The 19,245-nt window shown below is 38.4% G+C and overlaps 1 protein-coding gene across 3 annotated transcripts in view; it reads left to right on the top strand.

The window, feature by feature from the left end:
• Positions 1-19,245, top strand: part of RALBP1 (ralA binding protein 1) — a 55,573-nt gene that overhangs the window by 18,134 nt on the left and 18,194 nt on the right. The window contains exon 1 of one of the 3 annotated variants that reach the window (XM_064507213.1): positions 15,560-15,743. The exons of the other annotated variants lie outside the window; for them this stretch is intronic. The gene's annotated coding sequence lies outside the window, so the exon portion shown is untranslated. Of the gene's footprint in view, positions 1-15,559; positions 15,744-19,245 lie in introns of those variants that run through there. 3 annotated transcript variants of the gene reach the window in all.

Below are 19,245 nucleotides of genomic sequence, written 5' to 3'. Positions count from 1 at the left end.
TAGAGGTGTTCTGGGTTATGTCTTTGGTTTCTATGAGTGTTTTTTTTTTTTAATTCATTTACCTTCACCTGGAGATTACATCTTTAAAAGGAGAAAACTCTTACCGTCATTGACATCATTACAGCTTTGCACCTAGTATGTTTAACAAGTTCTAAGCATGCTGTGTTTGCTGCCTGATAATGTCGTTTAGAAAGTGTGTACATCATATACCAGTGCATGATATATGAATAAAAAAGCAGATCTTCCCTTAAGTGCATTAAGACAAAGTATAATGAAAATACCAGGAAACCACAGTGATAATTCTAAAGTATCTGTTCCTGAGAATGCTTTGGTTTCAGTTTGTTTTCCATTGTCCCTAAGCTTCACAGTCTTTTTTAATGAAGAACAATAATCAGGACTCACCGACTTAGGACTTTTTTACCAGTTGCATGAAACAGATGGATTTGTGCAAGTCTTTTTCTAATACAGAACAGCGATATTTGCATTCTCATACCTATTTCTCACCTGGAAAGCTCTTGAAGCACTTGCTATCATAAAAGTTCAACATGTAATGCAGTGTAATTCGAGGATGATATTAAGGCTATGTTTGGTATGTTTGTAGATGGATATGAATTTATTAGGAAGCTTTAAAGAGTACGTTTGACTTCATTTTTGATGTAATTTGAAATGTTGCATGCAACTTGTGATGAATGATACCATACGACGACTTTAATTTATTTTGGTATAGTCCTATACAATCAGTGTCATGCATACTCTTGGAGGGCTCTTTTCTGCAGAGAAGTAAAAAGTGCAAAAAACCCTCCCAAACTGTTGTGGTTTTGAGTGTTTATTACTTTGAGGTGTTTGAAATTTACTGAAAAGCCCTACTGTAATGTAGCTAATTATGCCCAAAGTAGGGTGTTATTATGGAAGAGCAGGGAACTTTGTTTCCTGTTTTAGGGATCTCCTCTCTATAACTTTGAGAAAATAATTTCTGTTGTTTAGTGTTCCTATATCTGAAATGGAAATAGAAGATGGGAATAGCTGCCTCGAAGTTTTAATAATTCAGCTGCAATTCTGGCATTGTTCTGTCTTAATTGTGTTTTGTTTTTTTGTGGGGCTCGAGGATTTTGTTTTGTTTTGGGGTGATTTTTTTATTTTCGTAGCTTATTTCCCTTTTGTATGTGCATGCCCACACTGGAATATATTGTCTTTGTACTGCAGTAACTGCATTCTTGCTTCAGAGCTGTATTGCTTAATTCTATAGGTGTAGTTAAAGCAAAACTGATGTGTGTGTGTACTAACACTTCAGGGTTCTGATCTCAGGTGTACCTTTTAGGCACTTCTCTAGTATGATTTATCTTTATTTTCTTACAACAAAGACTTGGATGTTTTCTGAGTAAACAGTGCTATTTCTGACAAACTGTTTGAGACAAATACGAAAAACACTGCTGTTTAAAAATAAGAACAAATGCAAATTTATTTTCCTTCTTTAAAAGTTGGTGTCATGTAACTGGCATCTAAATGTCAAAATATAGTATGACTTATTTCTTCAGTTAACCGTATGTCTAATACAGCCTACTGTGCTTTACTCTGAACTGATGCATCGGAGTATATTTTGAACCCATGAATCACTCACTACCCTTAAAACTAGCCATGGTTCACCATGTACCTACTTCAGACTTGAAGAATTCATCAGTTGTTCTGTTCACCAGTACCTTGTGCACCATAGTTTGGAAATCGTTGCTCAAGAAACAAATGATCCTGTATTTGGGCTAGATGCAGCCTGTGGGAGTCTTGCACTTAGTCTGCATCCCCAAATGTGATGGTGTCAAGAGATGATTACTGTCCAAATAGCAAATGTCTTCTGCCCGCCATGGCCCAAACCAGAAAGGTGAAGGTGTGGGTTGATTTTAGAAAAAGGAAGGATATGACTCTTTTCCCTTTCCTACTTATCCTCCCAGTGGTGGCCCATCCCTCACCTCTGGGGCAGGGCTTCAGCAAATACAAACTTGGTTGACGCTGTGAGGGGACAGTGGAGTGAAAGAGCCCTTGATGGCAGCAGCACCAGCAAGCCTTCCTCTCTTACTATGTTGAGTAACAGCAGGGATCCTGCAACAGCTTTTCTTTAGGCTGCAGTAGATGGGCAGATACAGTAGGAACTAGTTGAAAGGAGGAGGTGGCAGCTTACATGGGGAAATTGTTGGAAAGGGGTATGGGGAGCAATGTATAATTGGTTGATTAAGGAAGAAGTGGTGATCCAGGCGAAGTATAGTTTATGATGTTCCTACCAGAAGATAGTATACTAGGTAAAATTATTTTATGTAGGATTCATAAATAAAGTATTGTGACAGTTTTTGAACTAGTAGGGAAGAAACTGCAAAAAAGGTAAGATCAAAGTACAGCGGCTTCAGTCAGTTACGTATTTTGCTAGGAAGATTAAGAAAATTAATACCTGTCTAAAATATGGCTGAGCAAAAACGCTTGAGAACTATAATTGGGGTTCTTGGTTTAATTTATTATTGCTTGTGCATTGAAAAAGGGGAAGGCACGTTTTTCTTGTCTAATCTGTGAATTCCAAGTAGGTATGGGAGACTGAGGTCTCCTAATTAAAAAATGTGAGATCATAATGTTTAGGAGCAGTCAGTTCACTACCTACTAGTCATGAACGACTTTGGTAAGTAAATAAGACTTATTTACATAGAAGACATAATTTGTTTGGTTTTTTTTTCCTTTTGTAGCTTGGATAACACTGAGCAAACAAAAATACAGATAATGAGCATTTGTCATCTTCGGCAATTCCTAGTTTCTTCCAGAAGCAGCTTGACATAACATGCTGAATAAAAAATAAGCAACTAACAGTGTAATAAATAAAAAAGAGTGCTCACCGGATAATAGTTGTATCAATCTGAATAAGTATAGGGAGCTATTTAACAGCTTGAATGAATTACTATGGTATATATCCCAGTCAAAAAAGAGATTAGTAGAGACAATGTTATATTTAATTTTAAATAATCAAACTCAATGTTGTTTTTTATGTGCAGAATTAAATCAGGTAATTGTTCTGATTGAAAGAAGTGATTTAAGTCACTTCATCCTCACTGGCATGTACCTAATAATTACCATTATTCATCTGTCTTTTTGTTTTAAGTGCTGGGAAAAGGAGAAAGAAATACAGACCTTAAGCAATGAATTCAATGTGAGATTTCTTAAAAAGGATTACAGCTTTTACTGTTAAGGATTAATTTATGGTATGACCCTATAGGCAGTGCTTGGCGTGCTTCCATCCAGGTCACTGTCTTTCCTGGAGGAAACGAGATGGCTTAATGATTCTCGCTAGCTACAACCCAACACAGAGAACAAAGCTGGGGAAGACAACATATGTGTATGTAGTGAGGCACTATTTTACCTGCTGGGGAATGAACTTTTTCCTAACAGTAGTGGCTGAGCTGTACTTCAGTGCAGAGGAAGGGTCAGATTTGGAACTAATAGCAGCAGATTTCTCATTTCCACACTGCCTTCCCTATTATCCTTCTTGCTCACAAGAACCTGAGCTTTTTTAGACTGGCTATTTTAGTCTCTGGAGGCATAGAAGGAAAGCAAAGGATGAGTGATGGCTGCTTGCATGATGTGGGAAGAGGCCAGATGGCCGCTGTAGAGGAAGTGTGAGGAGTAAGTTGCCTGTGGTAAGGTTTGAAATTCTGTATCAGAATACAGGTTTGAACCAAGCTGAAAATTATTGCAAGTAAAATAAATGTCGTTTTAAGGTGGTTATTTTATAGACATGATATCACTTAGTGAATAGCTGTTCACTCAAGTCAATTCATATATTTATGTGTAGATAAAATATAGGAGGGTTTCACTTTTGTCCTCTATAATGTGAATTTTCTCACGTTTCTGTGTATATGATTTAGCTTAAGCCGGTGTACAAAGCTTGCTTCCTCTTTTACGGTTTCAGTGGGATCACTGGGCTTTTGTATGAAGACTAACTGAGCTTCTTGCTAGAAGACAGACATCTGGCAGGAAGGAATTCATGGGACCGAACGTAGTCCTGTGGTACTACCAGGGCTTGAGCTGGATAAATATTTTTTTAAAAACAGTATATTATAATAGTACTATTAACTGTGGAAAGAGCTATCACAATGACAAAAATTTGCGGCTTCCCTTTTTCACAAGAATTGGATTAAGAATTCCGCAAGAACTTCAGTGCTCTTTAAAAACATGCCAAACTCTATAGAACAGAAGTTATGTGTAAGAGTAAGAAACTATAATTTTAATGTGTTTTGCTGTAATCATTTTTTTGAAGTTCAGCGTGCAACTTACCCTGGTAATTAGGCTGATTGCTATCTTAATATTCTTAGCCCATCCACATCTGTTTTTAAATTTGAACATCACCACTCAAAAAACCAGAAATTTCTTGTATGTTACAGTGAAAATAAATTTTCACTATTATTAGCATAAAGTACATTGAATGGAAATTGTAAATTCTAAAATTAAACACGCCAGCAATGAAACTCTCTCATTTCATGGCGTTAGTAGAGTTTTTCCGTCGTGTTACTATGGAAATCTGTAATTCTTGGTTATTTTTTCCTTTTTCCAATACACTACTTGTACTTATTACTGAGTGTCTTTGTTTAAGAATGCTTGATGAAAGATATTAAATTGTAATAATCCAACTCCAATATATTTTAATATTGTGAACCAACTGATAATACAGGCATAACAGCAGTCTTTACAAAATCTGAAATATCTTGTTTTAATTAGACATGAAAAATACATTCTTTTTTTGCCACCTTACTCTTTTAATTTTCAGTAGTGGTTGCTTGAGAGGTGATACTATTAATTTTAAGATAGCCTAAGGAGCTCTTCTTAATTTTTGTTTGTTTGTTTTAATTGGTTGAATAAACTGAAAATGTAAGATCTTGGGGGAAAAAACATCTAATGGAATAGATTTACCCAGAAGCTCTTTGGATTATTTCAGCCTAGTGATTTCAACTTTTCTTGTTCTTTAGATGTTTTAATCTTTACAATTTCTTTAAGTGTTGTACTAGACTTTTGTAAGCTAACCTCAAATGAGAAAATCTTTTGCAGGAGAAGGTAATGCTTCTGAAGTTTTAATCCTGAAAATTTGTGTTTGTAGTTCTCCAAATTTCATATAACACAAGCTCTGTAATCAAGTGGTTTTTATCTGTCTTGTTTTGAAAATGATTTAAGAAGTTGTTCGGGGAAATGAAATGCAACTTTCAAAATGAAAGAGGAAGTGATGAATATACAGAGTTCGTACTTTATTTGTTATGGAAATTAGGCTTGTTGGCCACCATAACAGGGCCCGACCCTAGGTTCCCGCAGAAAAGTTCAGAGCCAAATCAAAGCAAATTAAATAATTAAATTTTAATGACACGCGTGCAGTAATTACAGCTCGAGCTGCGTGCCTCCAAAGAGGGACCCCGAACAAAGAAATCCCTGGGCAATTATACTTTCCAATCTAAGCTCTCCACCCCTCACGCGGTAGTTTGGACCAATAGTAATATTTAGGTCTGGGGTCTCCTGCTCCTTATTGGGTCTCATCACTGTCCCTAGGTAGGCTGTTTATCTTTACTGTTGCGGTTTCTGCTGACGGATGTGTTTTGATTCCTCGGGTCCCGCCCTTGTCTCTCAAGGCCCTGACAAAGAGGTGTTGTTCCAGCAATTAGCACTGCCCCAGCAGTGACAGTAGGTGTAATCTCTCAAGGTCCTGATGAAGAGGATATAACCCAGACCCCGAGATAGTCCAGACCCCCCCTCTAATTAACACTGTTTCAGCAGTGAGAGGAGGCTTTGTTCCCCAGGGTCCTGGCGCTCAAGTAGGCCTTATTTCAAAGCCTTGACATCCTCCCTTTCGGAGTGCGAAGCACAGGAATGCAAACTGCTTGCAACTCCCTTATCATTCCAGTTTGAACCAGCTCTCAGGCCCTTTTCTTACCGAACTAGGTAAAAGTTCATTATTTTATTTAAGTGTGGCCTAAGGCTTCAACAAATTTAGCTACTCATGCTAAGCAAGTTTTATATAAGTTGTGCTAAGCAGCTACCTCTAGACAGTTTCAGCTCAATATTCTGTAACATTATTGCCTATGTGGTTAAGTAGATTAATGCGACTGTCAAACTGAGATGTGGATTCAGATCAGAGTTCCTCAACAAAGTCAACTGGGACTATTAGTTTTCTGGAAATGACTCTATCATAAATATATCTTAGAATATACTGAAATTTGTATTCTCTACCAAAAATAAACCTTGAGAAGTTGTATCAGTTGTTACCTGCAATACTCCTTTTGGACCCGACTTATATTTTTCTATTGTGGTTTGACTTTATCTTGGGTTGCGAGGGCAAAGAGGGCTTTAAACTAGGAATGACAGGGGAGGGAGAGAATGACCAACAGTCGAGTAAGGAAGTAATGGATGGGGTCGGCAGGCAAAGAGTCTGGGGTGATGTAAACAGAAGAGACCTCTTAATCAACAAAACAGGGCAGAAGTAGAGTTCCCCCAAACATATGCGTATAAACAAGGAAGCGCCCACATTATGGGGACCTCATAGTTACACTGCTATTCAGAGGGACCTTAACAGGCTGGAGAAGTAGGCACACAGGAACCTCATGAAGTTCAGCAAAGGGAAGTGCAAAGTTCTGCACCTGGGGAGGAAAAACCCCAGGTACCAGTGCAGGCTAGGGGCTGGCCGACTGGAAAGCAACTTTGCAGAACAGGACCTGGGGGTCCTGGTGGACAGGTTGATCATAAGCCAGCAATGTGCCCTTGTGGGAAAAGTGGCCAGCAGCACCCTGGGCTGCATTAGGAAGAGCGTTCCCAGCAGGTCGAGGGAGGTGAACCTTCCTCTCTACTCAGCCCTGGTGAGGCCGTGTCTGGATGTCTGGGTCCTGTGCCAGGCTTTCCAGGACAAGAGAGATGTGGAGCTACTGGAGTGAGTTCAGCAAAGGGCCGTGAAGGTGATTAAGGGACTGGGGCATTGAGGAGAGGCTGGGAGAGTTGGGAGTGTTCAGCCTGGAGAAGAGAAGGCTCAGGGGGATCTTGTCAACGTGTATACATACCTGACGGGAGGCATAAAGAGGACGGAGCCAGACTCTCCTCAGTGGTGCCCAGTGACAGGACAAGAGGCAATGGGCACAGACTGAAGTACATGAAATTCCACCTCAAGAAAACAACATTTTTGCTGTGAGAGTGGTTGAATGTTGGAACAGGTTGCCCAGAGAGGTTGTGGAGTCTCCATCCTTGGAGCTATTCATAACCTGACTGGACACGGTCCTGGGCAAGCTGCTGTAGGTGACCCTGCTTGAGCAGTGGGGGGGTTGGACCAGATGGTCTCCAGAGCTGCCTTCCAACACCACCTGTTTTGCAACTCTGATCTTGTTATAGATGCATATTTTTAACATATAATTACTTTGGTTTCTAAATTATTCCTGAAATCGCTACTACGCCTAGAACAAAACTATTTTATTCTAGATATGCTAGGACTTCTGTTAAGTTAACTGCACTAACTTTGTTAACAAAGCTTGACTCTTCTTGTGTAGACAAGAGTGCAAAACAGATTTGGGAATGGTAATCCAAACTTGTTTGGTCCCGTACTATCAGATACTGAACTTTTTGGCCAAAAGCAAATCATAGACATTAAAACTGTGTATCTGTGTTATTATTTCATTTGTTTTTATTATTTTAGTAACTATATTGAAAAAATAATTGTTGTGTATTTCATAGGACATGGGTTTTTTTAATGGTGTTTTGCTTTGAAGCCATAAGATTGCCAAAAATTGCTGCATTGGGCTACTTGTTGACTTGAAGCTTAATTTAGAAAGTGTATATGAACTTAATTTGAAATTCTAATGATATTTATACATTTTTATAGAAATCTGGTGTTTCACACAAATTTCGTTGTAAGGCCATTTTGCTATGTAAATTGGCATAAAGTTAAATATTGCGAACTTCTGGGTGTTTTTAGGTACTGCTGTTATTCAGCTTATCACTTGTTAAATGATACTGCACATCCTTCCGAAATATGCATCATACACTATCCCTCTTTGGTTTTATTCTCTTTGTTAGGAATTTAAATAGCTACCAAAAGTACCTCAGCGTAATACTTTCTCTCCAAACTTTGTTTCCAAGTTCTTGTCCGCAGCCTGCCTACTAAGCAGTCGCAGCCTCCTTGTTCTATATGCGAAAGTTAAGTGAGTTCTACATGGTAACTTAAGATGTAGAATTCTCTTTTATTTATATTATCTTTAATTAAGGAAAAAACTAACAATCTCAAATTAGATAAACAAGCTGTATAAAACTACTTATCTTTTGCTGGTGCAGAACGTTCTTGATAAGTAACGGAAATAGCATTGGAAGGGGAAATCAGTAGGTTCAGTACATAGTGTAACTGAGTAGTCTTCTCGTGCTTCCGCCTGGATAAAGCCTCTGTTGACCATAGAGCGTGATTCTGTACTTTCTGGCCATTCACTATAGAAGAAAACTATGGAGATCAGCTGCTACTTGAAGCTGAGTGGTGGTGCCTTATGCATTTGTGAATGTTTTCAGTGTTCACATTCATGAAATTTTGCAACATCTCTGCCCTGGAGGTGGTAGTGTTAATCGTAATTAATAATCTACTGAGCTTGTATATATTTAAATTAACTTTCTCTATGGGTATAGAGTGAATCTGGGGCAGGGGTGGAAAACAGAATTTATGAATCCCAAATCTGGGGAAGAAAACCTAAAAATCAGAAACTTACATAAAGGCAAAGTTCTTCATGTCGTCTTGATGAAGAGTTGCCATTGGTGTTAATGGAAAAACACCTGAACAGAAGAGATCATATAGTCTTATTATTGTATGCAGGCTCAGAGACCATAGTCAAAAGAGAATTTTGCTTTGTGTAGTACGAATTTGAAGACATTGGCATCTATGCCAGCAGATTCAAATGGTATAGACATAGTTTTGACCAGTAAAAGAATTATTTTGTTAACGTGGCTCAAACCAGACCTCTGAATGAAATAAGCTGTACCAGAAAAAGAATATTTTTGTGAATAAAACTGCATCTACAAAAACGTTTGCTCTTAAGTGCTATGCTGGAAGTTCAGAAGTCACACTCTTACCCATATATATAAGTCAGGAAAACATTTGCATGGAGACCCAATCTACAATGGATTTTACTCAGTATGGACTTGATAGAAACTCCTGCATATTATCAAGTTATCATTAGTGGTTATTGACCTAGAAAAAATAGTCAAAGAAAAGTTCCACTTCCTGCCTTCACTTGGCATTTTATCTGCAGCATCTCCATTTTTGGCTATGGCATAATCATTAAAAAAAATCAGAACAGCTATTATACAATAACCGGGCTTTCTAGATCACAGTCTTTCTTTACTGTTCTGTTGCTGCTGTGGAATGGGTTTCATCTCAACCACGATAGTTCTATTTTAATTTAACAGAATATTCACTAAGAGCTGAATATGACTTGCCTGTGTTAAAATGGATCACACAGGGTTTTAAACTTGGAAAAGTCATACATTGAAACTGGTCTGTGTCATGTATCACACTATGAAGGCAAAGCTGTTTTTAGTTTCTCCATATGTTACAGATTTATCAGTTCAAATGACAGCTTGTAATATATACAACTCTTCATCTGCATTCAATACATAGTGGCAAAAATTTAATGTAAAGCTCAAGAAACTTAACTTTCACAGTTTTAACTGTAAGGGCTTGTATAGCATTATTTGTGTTTTCAGAAAATGCTAATTTCTATGGATCATAATGCCTTAGAATTGGATTTTCTTTGACTTTGGTAAAATAAACTAAATTTGTAAATAATGACCTCACAGTTAAAAGGACTGTGAAGTGACTTTTGTAGAAGGGACTTAATGCTGTTTGAAAATTCTATAAATAAAATAAAAATCAAAGCTCAGCCACTTCAGTGAAGAGGTATGCCACTCCTAATTGATTTTTTGGTATCCATTATGAAAGACAATATCTCAATAACAGATTAGAAAGAGACAGTGTGAATTCAGCATAGCAGTACTTCCAGCAGTGTATGCACTCTTTGTCATTTTCTCCACATAATCAACAGATTTACTTGTTTGACAAAATGTTGGTAGGCTTCACTTATACTAAATTAAATGTGTTAGTACGTGGTAGAAATGGCTTTTAAAGCGCAAATCAACAGATGAAAATTAAGGATTGTTTGTAGGGGGCATACCCATTCTGGTCTCATCGTAACTGGCATAGATCAGAAAGATGTTGGTAACGCTGTGGCACTGGCTTCTGCTTGTACAGGTAAACTGAGTGTCTGTTCAAGGTATCCATACAACTTGAACTGTTTCTGCTGGCAGGAGCCTCCATATGTGTTGTTGCATCTTTACTGCTGCTCTTGTTGTGCCAGGCGAAATAATGCTATCATGAGTAATGTAATATAACACATCGGAATACCTGTTTCTGGTGTGCAGACATGTCCCAAATTTCTTGCCAGGGTTAAAGCCAAAACATAGATTGTGCAGTGTCTTTAATAATTGCTGTTTACACTTTGGAATATCTTAGCATGTCTTTTGGAATAGTTTAGCATGTGTTAGCTAATTCGCTCTTTAAAAAGAAGGAAAAAAAAGCCTTAAATCCTAGGCTATACATATCCTAAGATTTTTTTGAATCAGGTGACAGAACCGAATGTGCAGAGTTCTAGCCTCTTTGGAAGGCAAGTTTCTAGTCCTTTGTTTTATGACCTATCATGTTCAATCTGGAGAAACTTTTGAAAGAGTATCAGGAATGCACAAAACTAGTAAATATTTGATAGCAAATCCATTGGCGTCTATTCTGCTTGTTCGCTGAGTTCCCCCCTCTCCCCCCTGCACTGTGGTATTTATAACTTGCTTTTTGAATAGAACTTTTAGTACATTCAGCTTAACCAGTCATGTTTCAGAGGGAGAGGGTGGGTTGTCTTTCATTTTTTGTTTTTAACTGACTCCACTAAACAGAGTGGTGTTTTCAAGTTGGCTGAGCTTTAATTTGAGGGTCTGGAGTGTGACCATATGATAATTACATCTAATGCCATAATGAAAATCTCTGTGATAAGGGGAATTTGTTATTAAATAGCCTCTGCTCAGCAACTGATAAGAGAATAAAATTAGATTAATTCACCTGATTGTCAACAGGTGTATGACTTGCTGCAGATTTTTGGTGACCAAGGATTAGAGATCCTTTCTGAAATGTGAATTATGTAAAACTTGTATATAGTTTGGGGCGGGCGGGGGGGACTGGAACAACTGTATGTTTATAGCAGTTGATAAAATGTAAACTGCACACACTTTATTATGTTGCATTTTCTTCCCTTCCTCTGTTAAGTGGCTTAAGTAAAAGTTGCTGTTCTGCTGCACAAGTGTTAGTGCTGGCACAAGGGTAACACTGGGGATTTGGGGAGGTAGAAGGAGAAGAGGGGACAGGATTGCCATACAAGGATTGATCCTAAAGCCAATCTAAGTGAGAATGGTACTATGAATGTTATACGATGTGGTGTTTTTCAGAATTATAGAGGCATTTGATACATCTGCAGGACATTTCATACTGTTAGTTTTGCTCTCAACACTTCAGCCTATATCAGAAGTTACCATATTTTCATTTGGCCTGAGAATTGCCGGGTTTGGTTTCTTAGGCTGATATGTAACAACAAAACAAAAAGCATTAACCAAATATTTCCAACTGTTTCTGAGAATAAAGAAAACAGGAAGAAAAATCTCTTTTCCATAATAAAAATAATTTAAACAAGCAAACATTTTTAATGCTGTCCACATTTTAGAGTGGAAATCTAAATTTTGCAGGGATGACCTGCCAAATTTCCTTGCTTCTGTGTGGACTGTAATTTTCAGAAGCCTTAATTAGGACTAACTGTGGGAGGAATAGAAGGTGGCACTGGGAAACAATGAGCAGCCCTAGAGTGAGATTAGATGAGGCACTACGTGGAGAAGAGGAAAGGTAAAACTGGAGTTGCGTAGGTGTAGATGCTGAGTATCTGAATGGTCAGAAGAAGGTTGTGAGAGAGAAGAGGTGCAATTCTGATGATGGGAGAACTGGACTGCATGAAGCCAAATGGAAGAAGGCAATAAAAGGCTAATGGAGAGGTACTGAGCCTGGGAAACAGTGGGACTAGACCTATGGAACGGAAAACTAGTAAGCTGGGCCCATCTGAATAAGAGTTGTGGAGATACTGATATCGGGTTGCTTTGTGGTAACAAGAACATCAGAGCTAGAAGCAGTATACCAAAGGGGTAAAATGAGAAAATGCTGAGCAGTAGACCAGCGCTTTCCCAAGAAGTATGAAGAATAAGAAGGGATTCTCTGGGTGGACAGTCACAGTTTTAAGCAGTAGCTTACTAGTCAAGATAATCCTGCAAAAGTCTGGCCTGGTAACAGTACCATCTGCCTCATGATGCTGTGTCCAGACCTTCTGCTTGTAACTTCACAAGAGTCATGCAGTGTAAAGCCATTAAATGGCAGTCTTTCCAGCTGTTAGTTTGTTGGTTGTTTACAAGAATGCCTTTTGTATATGTGTTATCACAATATAATGTACCATTTTGAAACTACTTCCATGACAGTTGGTTTAACTGGAGAAGGGGCTTTAACACATGAAAGGGGCTTGCTGAAATATCCTTGAAGGATGGGAGTGAGCATGGGAGCCAGGCATAGCATAGTTTGTCTGTTCTCTGTATATGGCTGTGCTCATTATCTTATAACACAGATTTGTGCCTAGGCTCCTCTTCTAAGATACCTGTTTTAGCCTGTACTGAAGCAGACAATTCGATGTAAACTATCACAGTGTGCCTTACCAGAGAAGTAGGGTGCTGGGGCAAAACAGGTAGTGTGACAGCATAGGTTTACCTCACTGACGGCCAGGGCAGGAAGCTGAGTTGCAGATGGGACAGGGGCCTGGGACAGGGGCTTTTCCTCTGTAGTTATAGTCACTTTATTTTGAGGGACGCTCTCACTGGAGCAAAGCACTTAACTCTTTCCTTGAGTCCAAGCTTTAGTTCCTAGTGTTTCCCCCAAGACTGTCTGTTGAAAACATATCCAGTAAATTGCTGCTGGTAGTGGTCTACAGAACTGGTAGACAAGAGGCTGAGATACTGTTTTGCCTGAACTGAATTCAACTGAAAAGTAGATGCTACCATATTTCCGGAGGTTTTATCATAATGCGATTGTGCAGGCAGCCTTGTTTCTGATGCTTCTAAAGTGTTTAAGATGTTGTTTTTTTTTTTTAAGATTGGGTCTTTTATTGAATGGATTAATGAACAGCTGCAATACCTTTGATAAAATGGAGTAACCTGGATACTGCTACTTATTCTGAACCTAGACTGGATCCTGCAACAGTCTGCTCAGATAGGGATGTGATCTATAACTCACTGGCTGCGAGAGCTAAATATATGTTAGTTTTGTGTATTTGTGTATCACTGCATCTGAGCTGGTACAGAATCTCAGAGCAGAACTGGAAATACTTTGGATGGTAATGTAATCGTGGCAGACTTTATTCACCTAAAGATAAATGGGAGCACACTTAACTTACTTTTAGAGCTGATCTGTTGCTGGCATTGTTTTTGAAAAATGTACAGCTTGTTCCTACGTGACTTGAGTTGCTGTGGTTACCCACTCTCTTTTAAATTAAGTTTTAACGTTCTTACAGCATCATGTATCTTGTAAAATACTCTTAGGTTTTGAGAGCTGAATCCCACTCTGCAATATATATTTTATTCTCTTCATCCAAAAAATCTTGCAAAAGCCCTCCTTGAGGCTTTAATTATTGCCAATTATGGAGAGTGCATGACTCACAAGGGAGTTACTTAATACTCTGTTTATGCCATTACTCCAACTTGTGAAATTTTAAACTTGCGTTACCTGTCTACATGATGCACTTCCCATTTCCTTCTACTTTCATGGCCATGTTATGAAAGAAAGAAAAGGGCACTGTTTATGTACCTGGGTGCTGCTTGTTAAATAAAATAGGTGGCCTCTGCTATTGACTGCATGTAATTGAACCAACAAGGCAGAGTTACAGTTTAAGAAATGTTTGAGCAAAAGCAGTATTTTTTATTGAGCTTTGTCAGTACATTATGAAAACAGCATCATTTTTTTCAAAAGGCAGTTTAAACTGTTGTATTTTATTGCACTAATAAAACCTCGGCACATTTATTTATTTGATGAGTAAAACAAATGGTTTGTTAGTTTTAAGCTTGTAGAAGCTGTTTGTTGTTTGTTTAAGCTGTTGCTGTAGTTGACAGCCAGCAGTAGTTGTAAGAAGATTAAGTATGGGCTTACTTATCATGTGCCGGTCTCTTAGAAGCACCATAGTTTTAATGGCTCACACACTGAATAGTAGTAGTAGTAGTCTGGGCTGGATGCAGAATGTGTACTTGTCTCAGACTTTGTATGCACTTGCAGATGACTTCTTCCCACCTCTGTTTTCTCATCTTTGAGTCATCTTTTTAGCCATTTCAGGAGCTGTATGAAAGATTACCACTGTTTCTGAAGTGTTTTGACATCTTCAGACCACAAGTGGTATTTTGTGTTCTGTTCTCTTCTGGTTCGCTACTTTGCAAAAGTGAGCTATGCTTATTACTAGGATAATTCCTCTTCATGCATGTTTAGCTCTTGGGACTGACCGCCCAAGACCATGAAACACTGCTGTGTTCTGGATCTTGATTTTTGCGTAGTTGTTATAGTAGGCTCTGATGCCTGAGTGAGTGCTCCCACTCTGCCTCTGTCGTTTGATTGCTGACTTCTTGGGACTGTTACCACTGTAACATGGGTACTTTCAGAGTATGTCTGTTTGTGGGGAGATGGAGTGATTTGGGGACACCCACAGTGTCTCAGGTGTGGTCTTGCATAATTCACATTGTAGGAGAATTGCTGGCATCTTCCATTCTGCACGGCAGTTTTACAGAACAGCATCTGTGCATGCAGTCACCTGCTTTAATTTGCTTCTGCTGTTTGCAGTTGGTTAGAAGGTGCAAAGTCACAATACATACGTGCAAAATAGAAATAATGGAGCCTTCTGTACTGAATGCAAAAGAGCTGTTTGGTCTTTTAAATTGTGCCCTGCTTTCAATATGTTAATGCAGACTTTTATGACATATTGTAATAAGCAAGATCTATTAAGGTTGCCGACCATGTCTCTCTGTCTTCAGTTTTTTACAGCTTTGTCAAACCTCAGCTGTTTAAAATTAATTTGTAATTACCAGGTACATAGTTCAGGCTGAACTTTTGAGGGAAGAGTTCAGCTATTTTTAAGAATGAGACTAGGAGAAAAACCATTATTTTGGCCATGTTAATTCTGCAGGCATCATCCTTCCTCTCCCCATGTCCCATCCTTGTGTTTGGTGGATGGACTCGAAAGATAGTGGCGATGGCTATAACGAGTTTTTGTGTTAAGGATGTACCTCTTGCCTTCTGTGTTTACAGCCTCTTCTAATTTAGCCTTTCTTTGGGGGATAGAAGAAAGGTCACACCTCAGGTGTTCAGTGAAGGCTTTTTTATTTTTCACATTCAATTATTTTGAAGGTTTGACTCTGTGCTGAACAGGAAGAATGTTCCTGAAACTGCATTTTGGGGGGTACTGAAGAGAACAACCAGGTGTGTGCCGAGAGGAGCTCTGATGAGCTCGTGAGAGCTCGTGTAACAGCGTTCTTGGCTCTTGTGGAAAAAGAATTGAATGTCAAGAGAACAAGAACCGGTGGGAGCTGCAGAGTCTGCTGTTGGTAGGAAGGTAAGGAAGACGACAACTTCTTGTGATACTAGGGAGAAACTGAGAGCTAGTGGGAGAAACATGGACAAGGTGAGAAGATGAGGTGCAGTTAACAAGGAATCAAATGGCTGCAGCAGAAGACAAATGTCTAGGAGGAAACTGGAACTGATAACTAAGCAGAAAAAGAGGAAGAAGAGGAAGAGCTGTATCTGGCAAGCAAGCAAGGTGCAGCAGGAGAGTGGGAACCAACTGAATAAAGAACATGGGGAGCGGGAAGAGCAAGACAGAGCAAGGAATTTGGGTCACAGAGCAGATGAAGAATGTGTGTTGTGTGTGACACACTGATGAGGAAAAGGAGAAATAGACCAAGACGAAAGCTGTGAGAGTACTGACACTGGATGGTAAATAAATTGAAACTTGGAGTTATGGGAAAAATAATTAGAACAAGATGGAATTTAGAGAGCTTGGAATCGGGGATGAGGACTAGCTCTGTGTGTGTGTGCTAACAGGGGGAATCACGTGGCCTTCGCCACGTGGTAGTACTGATCAGCTAAATCTGACTGATCGGAACTGTGCAAGTCAAGAGTTTTGAAGAAAAGAGCCTGCCAGGGAAGAGACACAGGATTGAAACAGTAACAGGTTGGGAAGAAGGGGTCAAGTCTGAGACACTGATGGGGAGAAAAGCTCTAGAATTTGGCAGAAGAATCTGCCAGTTAGAAACATTCCTTCTCAAAATGTTGAGAGGATCCAAATTTTTTCAATCTTGCCATTCCTTGCTGACAGCAAGTATGTGTAAGAGCCAGAGGAAAGGTACACATTTGTATGGCAATAATGCATTATCATCCATTAGTAAGAGTAGAAGAGATTTTTGTGGTAGGCCTGAAGGCTCTGATTCTGCTGATGAGCCTTGATATAATTTGAACATGATGGAATTTCTGTTTTATTTAAAGGCCTGGGAAATTACAGATACAGAAAAGAACAATAAAATCTTTATTAAAGCTGTAATATAAACAAATTATGAAATGCAACTGTGATCTTAATCTGTTCCATTTTACAAATATGTACTATTATCATCTTTATTAGTGTCTCTACTTTAGTCAGAATAAAGAATGAATAGTAATCAATTAAAATATATATCATGAATATTTTGTGTTTCTTATCATTCTCTTACTGTATACTATTCAAATTCTGATTTGAGTAACTTAATTTCCATAAGCACTTTGTAATTGATCTTCTGTAGTGAGAGACAGTTTCAAATACACATGAATTTTTCACTCTGTTCGGCATACAGGGAACTGAAGGATCAGAGTTTAATCATAACTAAAAAAAGAGCCTGCTTAAGTGGATAGAAATCAAAAATTATTAACCTGGGAAAATACAAATCCATGTCATGCTTTCAGTATCCTGCAAATAAGACCCCAGGAATTCAGTAACTGAGTAAAACACTGTTAAAAAACATTGTGTAATGTGGTAAGGGATTTGACTGGCTTCATCCCAGGAGCTCTGGCAGAGGCAAAGGATGTAGGTTCTCATTTTCCAGGGTGACATTTATGTGCCTTTACAATGACGTTGCCCTTTCCCTCTCTTTCTCTTACCCATCTTGTTCACGCAAGACATAGACTGATTTATAGGTGTGGTCCATCCTGTTCTCAGAAAATGATCATATGTAATATTTTTAATTTCATTCCATGAATTACTGTTGAAATACTCTTTACAGTTTTACAGCTTTTGGTAGTTTTTGGGGGAGATGTTTGTTTGTTTTGTGGGAGGGGTTAAATGAAAATTGGTATTGGGAAATAATTTTACAGATCATTCAGATGCACAGATAAGATGCAGCGGCATTGCCGATCTGTGTCATTGGTAATACTGAATGTGCATCTAGCTTGAAAGTTTTGACCCTTTTTGATATCCACAAGCCTGAAACTTTATACACCTGTGCATTTCTATTAAAAATGTTTTGCATGAGCACACCAGTCGCTTGTTTAAACACAATATCAAATTAGTATAACAATGCAGTATTTTATATTCATAAAAAATGTAACAAAATAGATCCCAATAAGCATGACCAAAAAAAAAAAAAAAACACACAGGGAATAGCTGTGTCCCATATTAATGCTAGTTTCTTTTAGGCTCTCTGGTTTTGGATAAGAATTTATAGTCCAGTTGTGTGATGTATCAGGAGTACCAACTAAGCCAGTATGTATCTTTAGTTTCCTTGAATGAGGTTTTATAAAATATCGACTATCTGAGTTTGCTAAGCTGAGCGAACTTTTTTCTTTTTTTGTAATTATAATCTATATATCAACATTAAATAGCAAGAGTTCCAGAGAGGACTACAAAGTCCATCGGTTAGTACAGAAGCCAGAGCTATTATATCTGAATATATTTCTGCCATAACTAAAATTCTCGCAGAAGTAGGTTTGCTGCGGCTTTTGTGTGTAACCTTACATGTATAATTCTGTCTTTTGAAGCCATGGTTACTCAGCAACCTTGATCACTTCAGGTCTGCAGTGCAGTGCACCTTCACCCAACACTCAGCCTTCCCTGTGCTTGCTCTGACAGTTGTATGACTATTTAGTGGGCCAGGTTATGGAGCTGACCTAGCTTAAAACAAACAAACAAAAAATCATTTTCCCTTGTGTTTGCCTTCCAGTAGCTCAGTTTTCTTTCAGCAGCAGCACAGACTTAAGTTGGATTAATTTTACCACGTAACCAAGACTTGAGCTGTCATCTGAGTATACTAGTGGGTGTGAAAATGGCTTTTTCTTTTCCTGAGGTTTGCTCTATTTTTGTTTCTGTTCCTTTCCTTGAAAGAAGGGCTCGTAGCTGAGTGACTGTTTAGACAGTAGAGGTCAAGTGCAGCAAAGCTATTTCCATAGGTATGAAGTCCCATATGGCATATCTGTTCCAGTAGAATTTCTGAAATTTATCTGTGCTGGGAAGAGCTCTTGCTTTGCTTAGGAGTTCCATTGCTGGGAATTCAGAAATTGGCTTTCTTCAGCTGTTTTCACCATAACTCCCTAGTGAACAATGTACCTGTATCTGCGTGTAGCTGATCTAAAGCCTTTCCAAATGTGAAGTTGTGATTGTTGTATACCAGAAAAACTTAATCATTCTTTTTTTTACCTTTTTCAATTTGCATTACCATGAATAGAAGATGAATTTGACTTCAGGCTTCTTCTTTTCTTACTGCAACAGGCTAGGGAAGTCCTTATTTGCATCTATAAAATATGCGTGGGAAAGAAGAACATGAGCTTTGCATTAAATACAGTGCTTACTCCAAGCTTCCAAAAAAGCCTATTTTATGTTAGCTTGTTTGCCTGCTAGAACTTGAACAGAAATTCTGGTCAATTAGTTTTTAAAAAAAAGGTTGCTTTTTATAATAAGTATTAATAAGCAGTATGCAAACTCCTGAATTTTATAAGAATTATTTTAAATGTTAAATATTTTGATACTTAATATGTAATATTTTAAACAGCATAAAGTAGAGAAAGGTAAAATTGACAGTTCTCTTAGTGCGTTA

The sequence above is a fragment of the Dromaius novaehollandiae genome, chromosome 2 (assembly GCF_036370855.1).
Source record: "Dromaius novaehollandiae isolate bDroNov1 chromosome 2, bDroNov1.hap1, whole genome shotgun sequence".
In the NCBI taxonomy this organism is placed as follows: Eukaryota; Metazoa; Chordata; class Aves; order Casuariiformes; family Dromaiidae; genus Dromaius; species Dromaius novaehollandiae.
Note: the sequence above shows the minus strand (reverse complement) of the source record. Positions and strands in the feature narration are given on the sequence as shown.